Source organism: Mya arenaria, chromosome 2 (assembly GCF_026914265.1).
Source record: "Mya arenaria isolate MELC-2E11 chromosome 2, ASM2691426v1".
In the NCBI taxonomy this organism is placed as follows: domain Eukaryota; kingdom Metazoa; phylum Mollusca; class Bivalvia; order Myida; family Myidae; genus Mya; species Mya arenaria.
Window position 1 is genome coordinate 46,692,065 of NC_069123.1, and position 17,166 is coordinate 46,709,230.

At 33.4% G+C, this 17,166-nt stretch overlaps 6 non-coding genes across 6 annotated transcripts; all 6 read right to left on the reverse strand.

The window, feature by feature from the left end:
* Window positions 1-2,164: 2,164 nt before the first annotated feature.
* Window positions 2,165-2,236, reverse strand: Trnat-ugu (transfer RNA threonine (anticodon UGU)). Its single transcript has one exon. It is a non-coding gene; the product is annotated as a tRNA-Thr (tRNA).
* A 2,967-nt stretch (window positions 2,237-5,203) lies between these two features.
* Window positions 5,204-5,275, reverse strand: Trnat-ugu (transfer RNA threonine (anticodon UGU)). The gene has a single exon. It is a non-coding gene; the product is annotated as a tRNA-Thr (tRNA).
* A 1,779-nt stretch (window positions 5,276-7,054) lies between these two features.
* On the reverse strand, window positions 7,055-7,126 carry Trnat-ugu (transfer RNA threonine (anticodon UGU)). The gene has a single exon. It is a non-coding gene; the product is annotated as a tRNA-Thr (tRNA).
* Window positions 7,127-9,688: 2,562 nt separating this feature from the next.
* Window positions 9,689-9,760, reverse strand: Trnat-ugu (transfer RNA threonine (anticodon UGU)). Its single transcript has one exon. It is a non-coding gene; the product is annotated as a tRNA-Thr (tRNA).
* Window positions 9,761-12,706: 2,946 nt separating this feature from the next.
* Window positions 12,707-12,778, reverse strand: Trnat-ugu (transfer RNA threonine (anticodon UGU)). The gene has a single exon. It is a non-coding gene; the product is annotated as a tRNA-Thr (tRNA).
* Window positions 12,779-15,366: 2,588 nt separating this feature from the next.
* On the reverse strand, window positions 15,367-15,438 carry Trnat-ugu (transfer RNA threonine (anticodon UGU)). The gene has a single exon. It is a non-coding gene; the product is annotated as a tRNA-Thr (tRNA).
* Window positions 15,439-17,166: the final 1,728 nt, after the last annotated feature.

Consider the following 17,166-nt stretch of genomic DNA (forward strand, 5'->3'; position numbering starts at 1 on the left):
TGACTTTTCATGTTAGGAGGTTACTGTTTAACAATATTTATTTTAAAGTAATTCTTTGTGGCTCAGCTGTTAATTTGAATTCAATCGAACTTTACAGATTTGTAGATCATTTTGGAATATTGAGAGCAGTTTTGTAATGCATAAAGCGTTCAGCTTAAATTAAAATTTCTTAGGTCAGCCTTTGAGGTCTATAATACGTAATATTTATTTCATAGGTTCATTTGATTTTTCGCCCATAGCTTTATGTACTTTTAATACATATCAATATGCTGCTGGACGTGTGCCGATGACTTCTCACTATTAATGTGATTTCAATCTTACCAAATATAATTGAAGAGCACCTTTTATGGAATGAGAGTGTGGCCGTATTTGTATGTATAATATATATGCTCATTATTCAATTGTCTCGATAACTTTATGGTTTGAACAAATATTTAGTAATCAATTGGTCGCTATTTTAACCATATCTTTGGGCTAAGTTATGAAGGATTTACTATGATAGGAAGTGTAAACTGTTAATAGAAAATACATTTCAATCGCTGATTTCTTTAGTTGAGATACAATGCTATACATTGTATATAATAAGTCATATTCTTCACGTTCAATCGGATTTCTATCCAACTTCACCTAAGTCTGGAGATGTTTATGTTAATGTTTAAACTTTTGGCTACTGAGCTTGTTTCTGTAGTTTTTTCACATAAATATGCATGGGTTTGGAACGTCTCAAATCAACCTGATATGTACCTATTGTGTTAAATGGATTGCATAGGAACATTTCAGGTCTCGCCCATAGCTTCATGAGCTTTAAATATATTTCAATTAAGTCTTCATCTTTTATGAATATCTAATTACTATTAATGTGATTTCAGTCAAACCACATATAGTTATCGAACACCATGTGGGAATGTGTCATAACATTCATGTTTCAGCTCGAATGTCAAGGTCTCATTTGCTTATGCGGATTTCTATCATTTTTCTATTCAATATTTTTATGAAAAACTTCAGAAACAAATCCAGTTGTCGAAAGTTTATTCATTAGAACATATTAAATACAAGTGTATGACAAGGCCTTATCGGGTGCATTTATCACCATTTGTACGCCACTTTGGGATTTTAAGATCAGGGTAGCCATGCGTGTGAGTTTTGTTTGAAAAGTCTACCGCCAGGCTTGGCTGTTATTATTACGTTTATGGATTTTATCACACATCAGTTAAAATTATCATATATCGGTATATTATCAATTCCCTGAACCTCTGTACCTTTTGTGAGGGTTTTCATATGTATAACAAACATTTGAATTATTCATTTTCCTCCATATCTCAGTAGTAAGAGATAAGGACTTGTTCACTAGGGTACGTATGGCTATACTATATAAGCTTCATCCCTCAGCTATACTTTTCAAACTATCGAATGGAACAGAAGCAGACTCGGCAGAGTTGTAGACCACCATTGCAAGATGTTTGGAACTACAATGCTTGGTCACACTTGGAGGTCACTGTTCTTCAATATTAAACTCATAGCAATACGTGGCTCAGCTGTTAATTTGAATTCTATCAAACTTTACAGAATTGTAGATCAGTGTTGAATATTAAGAGTAGTTTTGTAATACTAGAAGTGTGTGAGCTAAGTTTATAGTCTCAGGTTAGTCTTGGAGGTTTTTGTTTCGTAATATTGATTTCATAGATTTATATGATTTTTCGGCTATAGTTTTTAATACATATCATATTTTTTCTATGTTTTAGCTACGATTCCTCTATAAATGTGATTTGAATCAAACCATAAATAAAAGCTTAGTTTTAAGTTCTTAGGTTAGCCTTTGAGGTTTTTCTTGCGTAATATTGATTGCATAGGTTTATTTGATTTTTCGCCAATAGCTTTATGTGATTTCAACACTTATCATATTTCTTACGCGTGTTTTTGCCTATGACTTCTCTATTTATGTAATTTAACCGAAACCATATATAAATGAAGATCAGCATGGAAGCGTGTGTCATAACCTTTATGTTTTTAGTTCAAGGACAAGGTCACACTTGCAGTTATTTGTTTTTATCACACCTTTATTCAAAATAAATGTTAAAAATCAAGGCCAAATCGGGTGCATTTATCTAGTTACGGTCACAGTTCTCCTTATGTTTTGTGTTGTTTTTTTCTCTTACAAAACATTTGCCTCCAGTGAGGTTTGAACTCACGACCCCTGGTTTACAAGACCAGTGCTCTACCACTGAGCTATAGAGGCTCATTAACAAGTTTTGTCACTCATAAGTAAAAATGACCATTTTGTGATCTGTTGACCAATCCTGCACAGCTGTGCACCTTTTGTAAACTGAGTATGTGGCCATATTTGATTTGTATGAATAATATATATGATCATTATTCAATTGCATCCATAACTTGTTAGTTTGAAAATAAATATCTAGTAAACCATTGGTAGCTATTTCAGTCATAACTGGGCTATGGTATGAAAGACTTTTTATGTTGGAAACTATAAAATGTTAATACACAATATATTTTAATCGCTGATGTCTTTAGTTTAAAAAAATGAGAAACAAAGAAATATTCAATGAGACCGTATTCCTCACTTTAAACGTTTTTTTTTTTATCAAACTTCGCCTACGTATAGAGAAGCATGGGGTTAAATGGCATTGGATCAGACTTGTAGGTCAATATTGCGTAATATTGATTTTATAATGTGTTTTTTTTATGTTTTGTTGATAGCTTTATGTGTTTTTAATACATATCACATTTCTTCCTCATGTTTTACTCATTACTTCTATCAATTAATGTGTTTTCAGTCACACCAAATATAATTGACAAACATCATTAGAGCGGGAGTCATAACCTCTATGCTTTCAGTTCAAAGATCAAGGTCACACTTGCAGATGTTAATTAAACTAAAACTTTTATTCAAAATAAATGTTAAAAAAGCCCAGGCCAAATCGGGTGCATTTATCTAGTTTCTGTGACATCTCTTGTTTTGTTTGTGTATGTTTCTTTTTCTTTGACCAACTCTTTTGCCTCCAGTTTGAATGCTCTTGTTTTCCATATTTTGTCTTTGACAAAACATTTGCCTCCGGTAAGGTAAACACGACCAGTGCTCACATACACGTCTCATAACTAAGGTCAAGTTTAAATGTTCCGCATTATGGATTGGATTACAATACTTTATGTCGCAGCCATAATGTTACATTCATCGATAGGAATACAATCAAACTTCGCAGGATTGTAGCCTACCATTGCATTAAATGTGACCATACAATGCTTGGTCATTCTTGGAGATCACTGTACATCAACATGTATTTCAAAGCAATATTTTGAGTCATGTCTGCTAAATGGAATTCAATCAAACTTCACAGATTTTTTCCGAATACGGAATTTTAATAGCAGATTTGCCATGCATAGTTTGAAAGGTTTAAGGTCACCTTGGAGGTTAATATTGCATATCTAGATTGATAGGTTCATTTAATGTCTCGCCCTTAATTTCATGGACTTTTAGTAAATCATACATTTATTCTTCATGTTTGTCCACACAACACATAACTTTTTTTCAATCAAACCGCACATAAGTGACCTAATTTGGGAGTGTTTCATAACTTGCATGCATTTAGATCAAAAGTGAAGGTGACATTTGAAGAAACCGATTATATTAAAAATAAATGTTAAATACAAATGTCTGTCAAAGCAAAAACAGGCGTCCAATGACAGTTGCTGTCCAAACGACCTATAACTTTTTTTCAATCAAACCGCACATAAGTGACCTAATTTGGGAGTGTTTCATAACTTGCATACATTTAGATCAAAAGTGAAGGTGACATTTGAAGAAACCGATTATATTAAAAATAAATGTTAAATACAAATGTCTGTCAAAGCAAAAACAGGCGTCCAATGACAGTTGCTGTCCAAACGACCTATAACTTTTTTTCAATCAAACCGCACATAAGTGACCTAATTTGGGAGTGTTTCATAACTTGCATACATTTAGATCAAAAGTGAAGGTGACATTTGAAGAAACCGATTATATTAAAAATAAATGTTAAATACAAATGTCTGTCAAAGCAAAAACAGGCGTCCAATGACAGTTGCTGTCCAAACAACCTATAACTTTTTTTCAATCAAACCGCACATAAGTGACCTAATTTGGGAGTGTTTCATAACTTGCATGCATTTAGATCAAAAGTGAAGGTGACATTTGAAGAAACCGATTATATTAAAAATAAATGTTTAATACAAATGTCTGTCAAAGCAAAAACAGGCGTCCAATGACAGTTGCTGTTTTTAATATTTCTTCTTGTACGAAACGTTTGCCTCCAGTTAGGTTTGAACTTTCGTAGGAATAGCTTTATAATACCGCTATTTGGTTTTTTCAATTTTAACATGAAATCAAAACGTATAATGCATAAGGGAAAGCTGTGCCACACAAACTATCAATGGGAATACAACCAAACTTTGCATAATTAAAAACCAACAGTGCAAGATAAGTAACCGTACAGTACTTGGTATAAAACCTATGGACTCCACAAACCTAAATTTTAACCTCCAATGCTTCATGGGCGTTAAGTAAGTTATTTATTGATTCTATATGTTTTACAAACAACTTTTAACTATTAATGTGATTTCAATCAAACCCAACATACGTGTAGGACATTATTGGAGAGTGTGTCATTACGTTCATGCTTTCCCTTCAAAGGTCATTGTCACACTTTAAGATACCGATGTTATTTAAAATTTATGTTAAATGCAAATATATAGCAAATAAAAAACATGAGCATTTATCACGTTGCAGGGACGGCTGTTTTTTATATTATTTATTTCACAATCAAGATCCCAGGTTTAGAAGTGCAGTGCTTTTCCAGTGAACCATAAAGGCTCATAATAAATTATACACGTAATATCAGTCATAAGCTAAAATTACCATTTTGGTGATATTTCGACCAGTCCCCCACAGATGTGCACCTTTTATGGAAAGAGTGTGGCCGTATTTATATGTATACTAGATGTGATCATTATTACATTGCCCACATAAGTGTGAGTCATAACCCTTATGCTTTCAGTTCAAAGGTCAAGGTCACACTTGCAGATTTTGATTTAAGTCAAACTTTTATTGAAAATAAATGTTAAAACCCCACGGTCAAATTGGGTGTATTTATATCGTTCCTGGGACAGCTCTTGTATTGCTTGTGTGTTTTATTCCTTTTACCAAAACCTTTGCCTCCAGTGAGGTTTGAACTCACGACCCCTGGTTTACAAGACCAGTGCTCTACCACTGAGCTATAGAGGCTGACATACACGTCATCACTCGTAATTTAAAATTGTCATTTGACGATATGTTGACCAATCACGAACAGCTGTGCCACTTTTGTGAGAAGAGTATTTGGTCGTATTTATATGTATGATATATTCATTATTCATTTGCCTCGATAACTTATTGGTTTAAAAAAAATTCTACTAAACCAATCGTCGCTATTTTAATCATATAGAAAATAAATTTCAATCTCTGATTTCTTTAGTTGAGAATTGAGATACAATGATATATAATAAGTCCGTTTTGTTCACGTTCAATGGCATTTCTATCAAACTTCACCTAAGTATGGAGATGCATGGGTTTGAAAGGTCTTAGATCAACCTGGTAGGTAACTATTGTGTTAAATATATTCCATAAGGACATTTCGTGTCTCGCCCGTAGCTTCACGGGCTTTAAATATATTTCAAATTAAGTTTTCATCTTTTATGAATATCTAATTACTTTTAATGTGATTTCAGTCAAACCACATATAGTTATCGAACACCATGTGGGAATGTGTCATAACATTCATGTTTCAGCTCGAATGTCAAGGTCTCATTTGCTTATGTGGATTTCTATCATTTTTCTATTCAATATTTTTATGAAAAACTTCAGAAACAAATCCAGTTGTCGAAAGTTTATACATTAGAACATGTTAAATACAAGTGTATGACTAGGCCTTATCGGGTGCATTTATCATCATTTGTACGCCACTTTGGGATTTTAAGATTAGGGTAGCCATGCGTGTGAGCTTTGATTGAAAAGTCTACCGCCAGCCTTGGCTATTATTATTACGTTTATGGATTTTATCACACATCAGTTAAAATTATCATATATCGGTATATTATCAATTCCCTGAACCTCTGTACCTTTTGTGAGGGTTTTCATATGTATAACAAACATATGCATTATTCAATTGCCTCCATATCTCAGTAGTAAGAGATAAGGACTTGTTCACAATGGTACGTATTGCTTTACTATATAAGCTTCATCCCTCAGCTAAACTTTTCAAACTATCGAATGGAACAGAAGCAGACTCGGCAGAGTTGTAGACCACCATTGCAAGATGTTTGGGACTACAATGCTTGGTCACACTTGGAGGTCACTGTTCAACAATATTAAACTCATAGCAATACTTTGTGGCTCAGCTGTTAATTTAAATTCTATCAAACTTTACAGAATTGAAGATCAGTGTGGAATATTAAGAGTAGTTTTGTAATACTAGAAATGTGTGAGCTAAGTTTATAGTCTCAGGTTAGTCTTGGAGGTTTTTGTTTCGTAATATTGATTTCATAGATTTATATGATTTTTCGGCTATAGTTTTTAATACATATCATATTTTTTCTATGTTCTAGCTACGATTCCTCTATAAATGTGATTTGAATCAAACCATAAATAAAAGCTTAGATTTAAGTTCTTAGGTTAGCCTTTGAGGTTTTTCTTGCGTAATATTGATTGCATAGGTTTATTTGATTTTTCGCCAATAGCTTTATGTGATTTCAACACTTATCATATTTCTTACGCGTGTTTTGCCTATGACTTCTCTATTTATGTAATTTAACCGAAACCATATATAAATGAAGATCAGCATGGAAGCGTGTGTCATAACCTTTATGTTTTTAGTTCAAGGACAAGGTCACACTTGCAGTTATTTGTTTTTATCACACCTTTATTCAAAATAAATGTTAAAAATCAAGGCCAAATCGGGTGCATTTATCTAGTTACGGTCACAGTTCTCCTTATGTTTTGTGTTGTTTTTTTCTCTTACAAAACATTTGCCTCCAGTGAGGTTTGAACTCACGACCCCTGGTTTACAAGACCAGTGCTCTACCACTGAGCTATAGAGGCTCATATACAAGTTTTGTCACTCATAAGTAAAAATGACCATTTTGTGATCTGTTGACCAATCCTGCACAGCTGTGCACCTTTTGTAAACTGAGTATGTGGCCATATTTGATTTGTATGAATAATATATATGATCATTATTCAATTGCCTCCATAACTTGTTAGTTTGAAAAAAAAAATATCTAGTAAACCATTGGTAGCTATTTTAGTCATAACTTTGGGCTAAGTTATGAAAGACTTTTTATGTTGGAAACTATAAAATGTTAATACACAATATATTTGAATCGCTGATGTCTTTAGTTTAAACAATGAGAAACAAAGAAATATTCAATGAGACCGTATTCCTCACTTTAAACGGGATTTTTTTTATCAAACTTCGCCTACGTATAGAGAAGCATGGGGTTAAATGGCATTGGATCAGATTTGTAGGTCAATATTGCTTAATATTGATTTTATAATGTGTTTTTTTATGTTTTGTTGATAGCTTTATGTGTTTTTAATACATATCACATTTCTTCCTCATGTTTTACTCATTACTTCTATCAATTAATGTGTTTTCAGTCACACCAAATATAATTGACAAACATCATTAGAGCGGGTGTCATAACCTCTATGCTTTCAGTTCAAAGATCAAGGTCACACTTGCAGATGTTAATTAAAGTAAAACTTTTATTCAAAATAAATGTTAAACAAGCCCAGGCCAAATCGGGTGCATTTATCTAGTTTCTGTGACATCTCTTGTTTTGTTTGTGTATGTTTCTTTTTCTTTGACCATTTCTTTTGCCTCCAGTGTGAATGCTCTTGTTTTCCATATTTTGTCTTTGACAAAACATTTGCCTCCGGTAAGGTAAACACGACCAGTGCTCACATACACGTCTCATAACTAAGGTCAAGTTTAAATGTTCCGCATTATGGATTGGATTACAATACTTTATGTCGCAGCCATAATGTTACATTCATCGATAGGAATACAATCAAACTTCGCAGAATTGTAGCCTACCATTGCATTAAGTGTGACCATACAATGCTTGGTCATTCTTGGAGTTCACTGTACATCAACATGTATTTCATAGCAATATTTTGAGTCATGTCTGCTAAATGGAATTCAATCAAACTTCACAGATTTTTTCGGAATACGGAATTTTAATAGCAGATTTGCCATGCATAGTTTGAAAGGTTTAAGGTCACCGTGGAGGTTAATATTGCATATCTAGATTCATTTCATGTCTCGCCCTTAATTTCATGGACTTTTAGTAAATCATACATTTATTCTTCATGTTTGTCCACACAATACATAACTTTTTTTCAATCAAACCGCACATAAGTGACCTAATTTGGGAGTGTTTCATAACTTACATGCAATTAGATCAAAAGTGAAGGTGACATTTTAAGAAACCGATTATATTAAAAATAAATGTTAAATACAAATGTCTGTCAAAGCAAAAACAGGCGCCCAATGACAGTTGCTGTCCAAACAACCTATAACTTTTTTTCAATCAAACCGCACATAAGTGACCTAATTTGGGAGTGTTTCATAACTTGCATACATTTAGATCAAAAGTGAAGGTGACATTTGAAGAAACCGATTATATTAAAAATAAACGTTTAATACAAATGTCTGTCAAAGCGAAAACAGGCGTCCAATGACAGTTGCTGTTTTTAATATTACTTCTTATACGAAACGTTTGCCTCCAGTTAGGTTTGAACTTTCGTAGGAATAGCTTTATACCGCGATTTGGTTTTTACACTTTTAACATGAAATCAAAACGTATAATGCATAAGGGGAAGCTGTGTCACACAAACTATCAATGGGAATACAACCAAACTTCGCATAATTAAAAACCACCAGTGCAAGATAAGTAACAAGTACAGTACTTGGTATAAAACCTGTGGACTCCATAAACCTAAATTTTAACCTCCAATGCTTCATGGGCGTTAGGTAATTGATTCTATATGTTTTACAAACAACTTTTAACTATTAATGTGATTACAATCAAACCCAACATACGTGTAGGACATTATTGGAGAGTGTGTCATTACGTTCATGCATTCCCTTCAAAGGTCATTGTCACACCGATGTTATTTAAAATTTATGTTAAATGCAAATATATAGCAAATCAAAAACATGAGCATTTATCACATTACAGGGACGGCTGTTTTTTATATTATTTATTTCACAATCAAGATCCCAGGTTTAGAAGTGCAGTGCTCTTCCAGTGAGCCATAAAGGCTCATAATAAATAATGCACGTAATATCAGTCATAAGCTAAAATTACCATTTGGTGATATTTGTCCCCCACAGCTGTGCACCTTTTATGGAAAGAGTGTGTGGCCGTATTTATATGTATAATAGATGTGATCATAATTTCATTGCCCACATAAGTGTGAGTCATAACCCTTATGCTTTCAGTTCAAAGGTCAAGGTCACACTTGCAGATTTTGATTTAAGTCAAACTTTTATTGAAAATAAATGTTAAAACCCCACGGTCAAATTGGGTGTATTTATATCGTTCCTGGAACAGCTCTTGTATTGCTTGTGTGTTTTATTCCTTTTACCAAAACCTTTGCCTCCAGTGAGGTTTGAACTCACGACCCCTGGTTTACAAGACCAGTGCTCTACCACTGAGCTATAGAGGCTGACATACACGTCATCACTCGTAATTTAAAATTAACATTTGACGATATATTGACCAATCACGAACAGCTGTGCCCCTTTTGTGAGAAGAGTATGTGGCCGTATTTATATGTATGATATATTCATTATTCATTTGCCTCGATAACTTATTGGTTTGAAAAAAATGTCTACTAAACCAATTGTCGCTATTTTAATCATATAGAAAATAAATTTCAATCTCTGATTTCTTTAGTTGAGAATTGAGATACAATGATATATAATAAGTCCGTTTTGTTCACATTCAATGGCATTTCTATCAAACTTCAACTAAGTATGGAGATGCATGGGTTTAAAAGGTCTTAGATCAACCTGGTAGGTAACTATTGTGTTAAATATATTGCATAAGGACATTTCATGTCTCGCCCGTAGCTTCACGGGCTTTAAATATATTTCTAATTAAGTTTTCATCATTTATGATTATCTAATTACTTTTAATGTGATTTCAGTCAAACCACATATAGTTATCGAACACCATGTGGGAATGTGTCATAACATTCATGTTTCAGCTCGAATGTCAAGGTCTCATTTGCTTATGCGGATTTCTATCATTTTTCTATTCAATATTTTATGAAAAACTTCAGAAACAAATCCAGTTGTCGAAAGTTTATACATAAGAACATGTTAAATACAAGTGTATGACAAGGCCTTATCGGGTGCATTTATCACCATTTGTACGCCACTTTGGGATTTTAAGATCAGGGTAGCCATGCGTGTGAGTTTTGTTTGAAAAGTCTACCGCCAGGCTTGGCTATTATTATTACGTTTATGGATTTTATCACACATCAGTTAAAATTATCATATATCGGTATATTATCAATTCCCTGAACCTCTGTACCTTTTGTGAGGGTTTTCATATGTATAACAAACATTTGAATTATTCATTTTCCTCCATATCTCAGTAGTAAGAGATAAGGACTTGTTCACTAGGGTACGTATGGCTATACTATATAAGCTTCATCCCTCAGCTATACTTTTCAAACTATCGAATGGAACAGAAGCAGGCTCGGCAGAGTTGTAGACCACCATTGCAAGATATTTGGAACTACAATGCTTGGTCACACTTGGAGGTCACTGTTCAACAATATTAAACTCATAGCAATACGTGGCTCAGCTGTTAATTTGAATTCAATCAAACTTTACAGAATTGTAGATCAGTGTTGAATATTAAGAGTAGTTTTGTAATACTAGAAGTGTGTGAGCTAAGTTTATAGTCTCAGGTTAGTCTTGGAGGTTTTTGTTTCGTAATATTGATTTCATAGATTTATATGATTTTTCGGCTATAGTTTTTAATACATATGTAACACATTTTGCCTTCGTCAGGATGGCTTCTATTCTAATTGACCGTTGGAACAATTTCGTCAAAGACAACAACAAAGACTTTCATTTCCGAAGACGTCTAATTTATGGCTCCCTTATTTAAATATACATGAAACACATGCATATAAATTAACTGGTTCATAGCGGCGCAACGCAGTGTCTCTTTGGAAGCAAAACAATCATTATTATCATGTCTGCGTAATTATAATCAGCGTTTTATCTTCTCAGTAAATAAATAATATTAGCTTTTAAATAGCAATGTAACTGTAGAATATATTTAGTTTGTGTTTAAATAGTGCCTACCAGTTTTGGAATTACATACGGCGTTGCCATTTTAGGATTTCTAAGATCTTGTCGTGTTAGAATATTAATGGTTGAGTGATCAAAAATATAAGATATCCTCTGCCAGATTGCGCCGCCTTATATACTCGACAGTCGGTTTGGATTTTAGGAATTAGGAATTCTGACCAATCAAAAAGTTTTTAGGAAATTACCAGCCAATGGCATCGGTGCTTGGAATTCCTAACCCTAGAAGGCAGTACTTCGGTCGAGCAAACAACAACAATATTATGCATAAATATCGAGTTCAACATACAAATATTAACAAAGGGTAGTAACTGTCGTCATGGAAATATCAATTTAATGCTTTGTGACCTTGGTTCATTTGCAAAAGTCACAATCAAAATAATTTTCATAACCTTGGACTTCCGAGTTAGGAACGCGCGGATGTTACAAAATAGTTCAAATACATACCAGTTCAGAGTAATGCATCATGTGATGCATCTGTTGAATTACGATTTGCTATTAACAAATAACATTGTAAGACAGTTTAAAATTACATTAAAAGTTATAAATAATATTCATGTTCTGAAAATGAACCGATGTATCATGCCGCACTTGCAAGTTCCCAGGTCTCAAAATGGCGGAAATGACAGTTCCATGACAACTTTAGGAATTCCTAAAATCGGTAAATACTTCGAATAAACGTTATTTCACAAGATAAACTATGAATGATTACTTGCATACATTTGCATTGTATTATATTATTTGTGGATTAACATGTATACATAGTGTTTATGAGAATGAAACAGCAATTAAAGATGCACTTTTGCAGAGTCAAAATGTCAATGCAGTAATTTATTACACATATCATATTTTTTCTATGTTTTAGCTACGATTCCTCTATAAATGTGATTTGAATCAAACCATCAATAAAAGCTTAGTTTTAAATTCTTAGGTTAGCCTTTGAGGTTTTTCTTGCGTAATATTGATTGCATAGGTTTATTTGATTTTTCGCCAATAGCTTTATGTGATTTCAACACTTATCATATTTCTTACGCGTGTTTTGCCTATGACTTCTCTATTTATGTAATTTAACCGAAACCATATATAAATGAAGATCAGCATGGAAGCGTGTGTCATAACCTTTATGCTTTTAGTTCAAGGACAAGGTCACACTTGCAGTTATTTGTTTTTATCACGCCTTTATTCAAAATAAATGTTAAAAATCAAGGCCAAATCGGGTGCATTTATCTAGTTACGGTCACAGTTCTCCTTATGTTTTGTGTTGTTTTTTTCTCTTACAAAACTTTTGCCTCCAGTGAGGTTTGAACTCACGACCCCTGGTTTACAAGACCAGTGCTCTACCACTGAGCTATAGAGGCTCATATACAAGTTTTGTCACTCATAAGTTAAAATGACCATTTTGTGATCTGTTGACCAATCCTGCACAGCTGTGCACCTTTTGTATAATGAGTATGTGGCCATATTTGATTTGTATGAATAATATATATGATCATTATTCAATTGCCTCCATAACTTGTTAGTTTGAAAAAAAAATCTAGTAAACCATTGGTAGCTATTTTAGTCATAACTTTGGGCTAAGTTATGACAGACTTTTTATGTTGGAAACTATAAAATGTTAATACACAATATATTTTAATCGCTGATGTCTTTAGTTTAAAAAAATGAGAAACAAAGAAATATTCAATGAGACCGTATTCCTCACTTTAAACGGATTTTTTTTTATCAAACTTCGCCTACGTATAGAGAAGCATGGGGTTAAATGGCATTGGATCAGACTTGTAGGTCAATATTGCGTAATATTGATTTTATAATGTTTTTTTTATGTTTTGTTGATAGCTTTATGTGTTTTAATAAATATCACATTTCTTCCTCATGTTTTACTCATTACTTCTATCAAATAATGTGTTTTCAGTCACACCAAATATAATTGACAAACATCATTAGAGCGGGTGTCATAACCTCTATGCTTTCAGTTCAAAGATCAAGGTCACACTTGCAGATGTTAATTAAAGTACAATTTTTATTCAAAATAAATGTTAAAAAAGCCCAGGCCAAATCGGGTGCATTTATCTAGTTTCTGTGACATCTCTTGTTTTGTTTGTGTATGTTTCTTTTTCTTTGACCAACTCTTTTGCCTCCAGTGTGAATGCTCTTGTTTTCCATATTTTGTCTTTGACAAAACATTTGCCTCCGGTAAGGTAAACACGACCAGTGCTCACATACACGTCTCATAACTAAGGTCAAGTTTAAATGTTCCGCATTATGGATTGGATTACAATACTTTATGTCGCAGCCATAATGTTACATTCATCGATAGGAATACAATCAAACTTCGCAGAATTGTAGCCTACCATTGCATTAAGTGTGACCATACAATGTTTGGTCATTCTTGGAGTTCACTGTACATCAACATGTATTTCATAGCAATATTTTGAGTCATGTCTGCTAAATGGAATTCAATCAAACTTCACAGATTTTTTCCGAATACGGAATTTTAATAGCAGATTTGCCATGCATAGTTTGAAAGGTTTAAGGTCACCTTGGAGGTTAATATTGCATATCTAGATTGATAGGTTCATTTAATGTCTCGCCCTTAATTTAATGTACTTTTAGTAAATCATACATTTATTCTTCATGTTTGTCCACACAACACATAACTTTTTTTCAATCAAACCGCACATAAGTGACCTAATTTGGGAGTGTTTCATAACTTACATGCATTTAGATCAAAAGTGAAGGTGACATTTGAAGAAACCGATTATATTAAAAATAAATGTTAAATACAAATGTCTGTCAAAGCAAAAACAGGCGCCCAATGACAGTTGCTGTCCAAACAACCTATAACTTTTTTTCAATCAAACCGCACATAAGTGACCTAATTTGGGAGTGTTTCATAACTTGCATACATTTAGATCAAAAGTGAAGGTGACATTTGAAGAAACCGATTATATTAAAAATAAATGTTAAATACAAATGTCTGTCAAAGCAAAAACAGGCGTCCAATGACAGTTGCTGTTTTTAATATTACTTCTTGTACGAAACGTTTGCCTCCAGTTAGGTTTGAACTTTCGTAGGAATAGCTTTATACCGCGATTTGGTTTTTACACTTTTAACATGAAATCAAAACGTATAATGCATAAGGGGAATCTGTGTCACACTAACTATCAATGGGAATACAACCAAACTTCGCATAATTAAAAACCACCAGTGCAAGATAAGTAACCGTACAGTACTTGGTATAAAACCTATGGACTCCACAAACCTAAATTTTAACCTCCAATGCTTCATGGGCGTTAGGTAAGTTATTTATTGATTCTATATGTTTTACAAACAACTTTTAACTATTAATGTGATTTCAATCAAACCCAACATACGTGTAGGACATTATTGGAGAGTGTGTCATTACGTTCATGCTTTCCCTTCAAAGGTCATTGTCACACTTTAAGATACCGATGTTATTTAAAATTTATGTTAAATGCAAATATATAGCAAATAAAAACATGAGCATTTATCACGTTGCAGGGACGGCTGTTTTTTATATTATTTATTTCACAATCAAGATCCCAGGTTTAGAAGTGCATTGCTCTTCCAGTGAGCCATAAAGGCTCATAATAAATTATACACGTAATATCAGTCATAAGCTAAAATTACCATTTTATGATATTTTGACCAGTCCCCCACAGCTGTGCACCTTTTATGGAAAGAGTGTGTGGCCGTATTTATATGTATACTAGATGTGATCATTATTCCATTGCCCCCATAAATGTGAGTCATAAGCCTTATGCTTTCAGTTCAAAGGTCAAGGTCACACTTGCAGATTTTGATTTAAGTCAAACTTTTATTGAAAATAAATGTTAAAACCCCAAGGTCAAATTGGGTGTATTTATATCGTTCCTGGGACAGCTCTTGTATTGCTTGTGTGTTTTATTCCTTTTACCAAAACCTTTGCCTCCAGTGAGGTTTGAACTCACGGCCCCTGGTTTACAAGACCAGTGCTCTACCACTGAGCTATAGAGGCTCACATACACGTCATAAAGTTAAAATGACCATTTAGCGTTATGTTGATCAATCCCGTAAAGCTGGTGCACCTGTTGTGGAAAAAGTATGTGGCCGTATTTATGTGTATAATAGATATGATCATTATTCAATTGCCTCCATAACTTATAAGTTTGAAAAAATGTATAGTAAACCATTGGTAGATATTTTAATGATAACTTTCGGCTAGATTATGAAATACTTTTTATGATGGAAACTATAAAATGTTAATACACAATATATTTCCATCGCTGATTTCTTTAGTTTAAAAATTAAGGTACAATATATATTCAATAAGTCCGTATTCTTCACTTTCAAACGGATCTCGATCAAACTTCGCCCACGTATAGAGTAGCATAATGTTAAAAGGCATTGCATCAGACTTGTAGATCAATATTGCATAAAAAATGATTTCACAGTTGTTGTTTTTTATGTTTCGCCCATACCTTTATGTGTTTTCAATGCATATCACATTTCTTCCTCAAGTTCTACCTATTACTTCTCAAAATCAATGTGTTTTTAGTCAAACCAAATATAATTAAATAACACATTTGGATCGTGTGTCATAACCTTCATGATTTCAGTTCAAAGGTCAAGGTCACACTTGCAGATTTGTTTATTAAAGTAAAACTTTTATTCAAAATATATGTTCAAAACCAAAGGCCAAATCGGGTGCTTTTATCTTGTTTCTGTGACAGCTCTTGTTTTGTTCGTGCATGTTTATTTTTTCTTTTACAATAATATTTGCCTACAGTGAGGTTTGAACTCACGACCCCTGGTTAAAAAGACCAGTGCTCTACCACTGAGCAAAAGAGGCTGACATACACGCATTATCACCCATAAGTTAAAATTGCCACTGCTTAGGATGTTGACCAATCCCTCATAACTGTGCACCTTTTGTGAGGGTTATCACAGTTCTTATTCACCAGCGTACGCATTGCTTTACTATATAAGCTTCATCCCTCAGATATACTTTTCAAACTATCGAATGGAACACAAGCAGACTCAGCACAATCACAGACCACCATTGCAAGATGTGTGTAAATACAATGTTTAATCAGCCTTAGAGGTCACTGTTCAACAATATTTAACTTATAGCAATACTTCGTGGCTCAGCTATTAATTTGAATTTAATCATACTTTACAGATTTGTAGGTTATTGTGGAATATTAAACGTAGTTTTGTAATGCATGCAGTGTGTGAGCTAAGTTTAAAGTTCTTAAGTCAACCTTGGAGGTCTTTTTTGCATAATATTGATTTTATAGTTTTTGTTTTATTTTTTTGCCAATAGCTTTATGTGTTTTCAACACATATCATATTTCTTCCTCATGTTTTAGCTATGATTTCACTATCAATGTGATTTGAATCAAACCATATATACATGAAGAACAGCATGGGAGCGTGTATAATAACTGTTGTTTTTAGTTCAAGGACAAGGTCTCCAGTGATGTTTGAACTCACGACTCCTGGTTTACATGACCAGTGCTCTATCACTGAGCTATAAAAACTTCAAAATCAAATCCAGTAGTCGAAAGTTTAAACATAAAAAACATGTTAAATACAAACATCTCACAAGGCCTGATCGGGTGCATTTATCACAATTTTTACACCACTTTGGAATTAAGATTTGGATTTAAGTTTGCATTAAGTTTGTGAGCTTTGATTGAAAAGACTGAGGCCAGCCCTAGCTGTTATTATTACTTTAATTTAT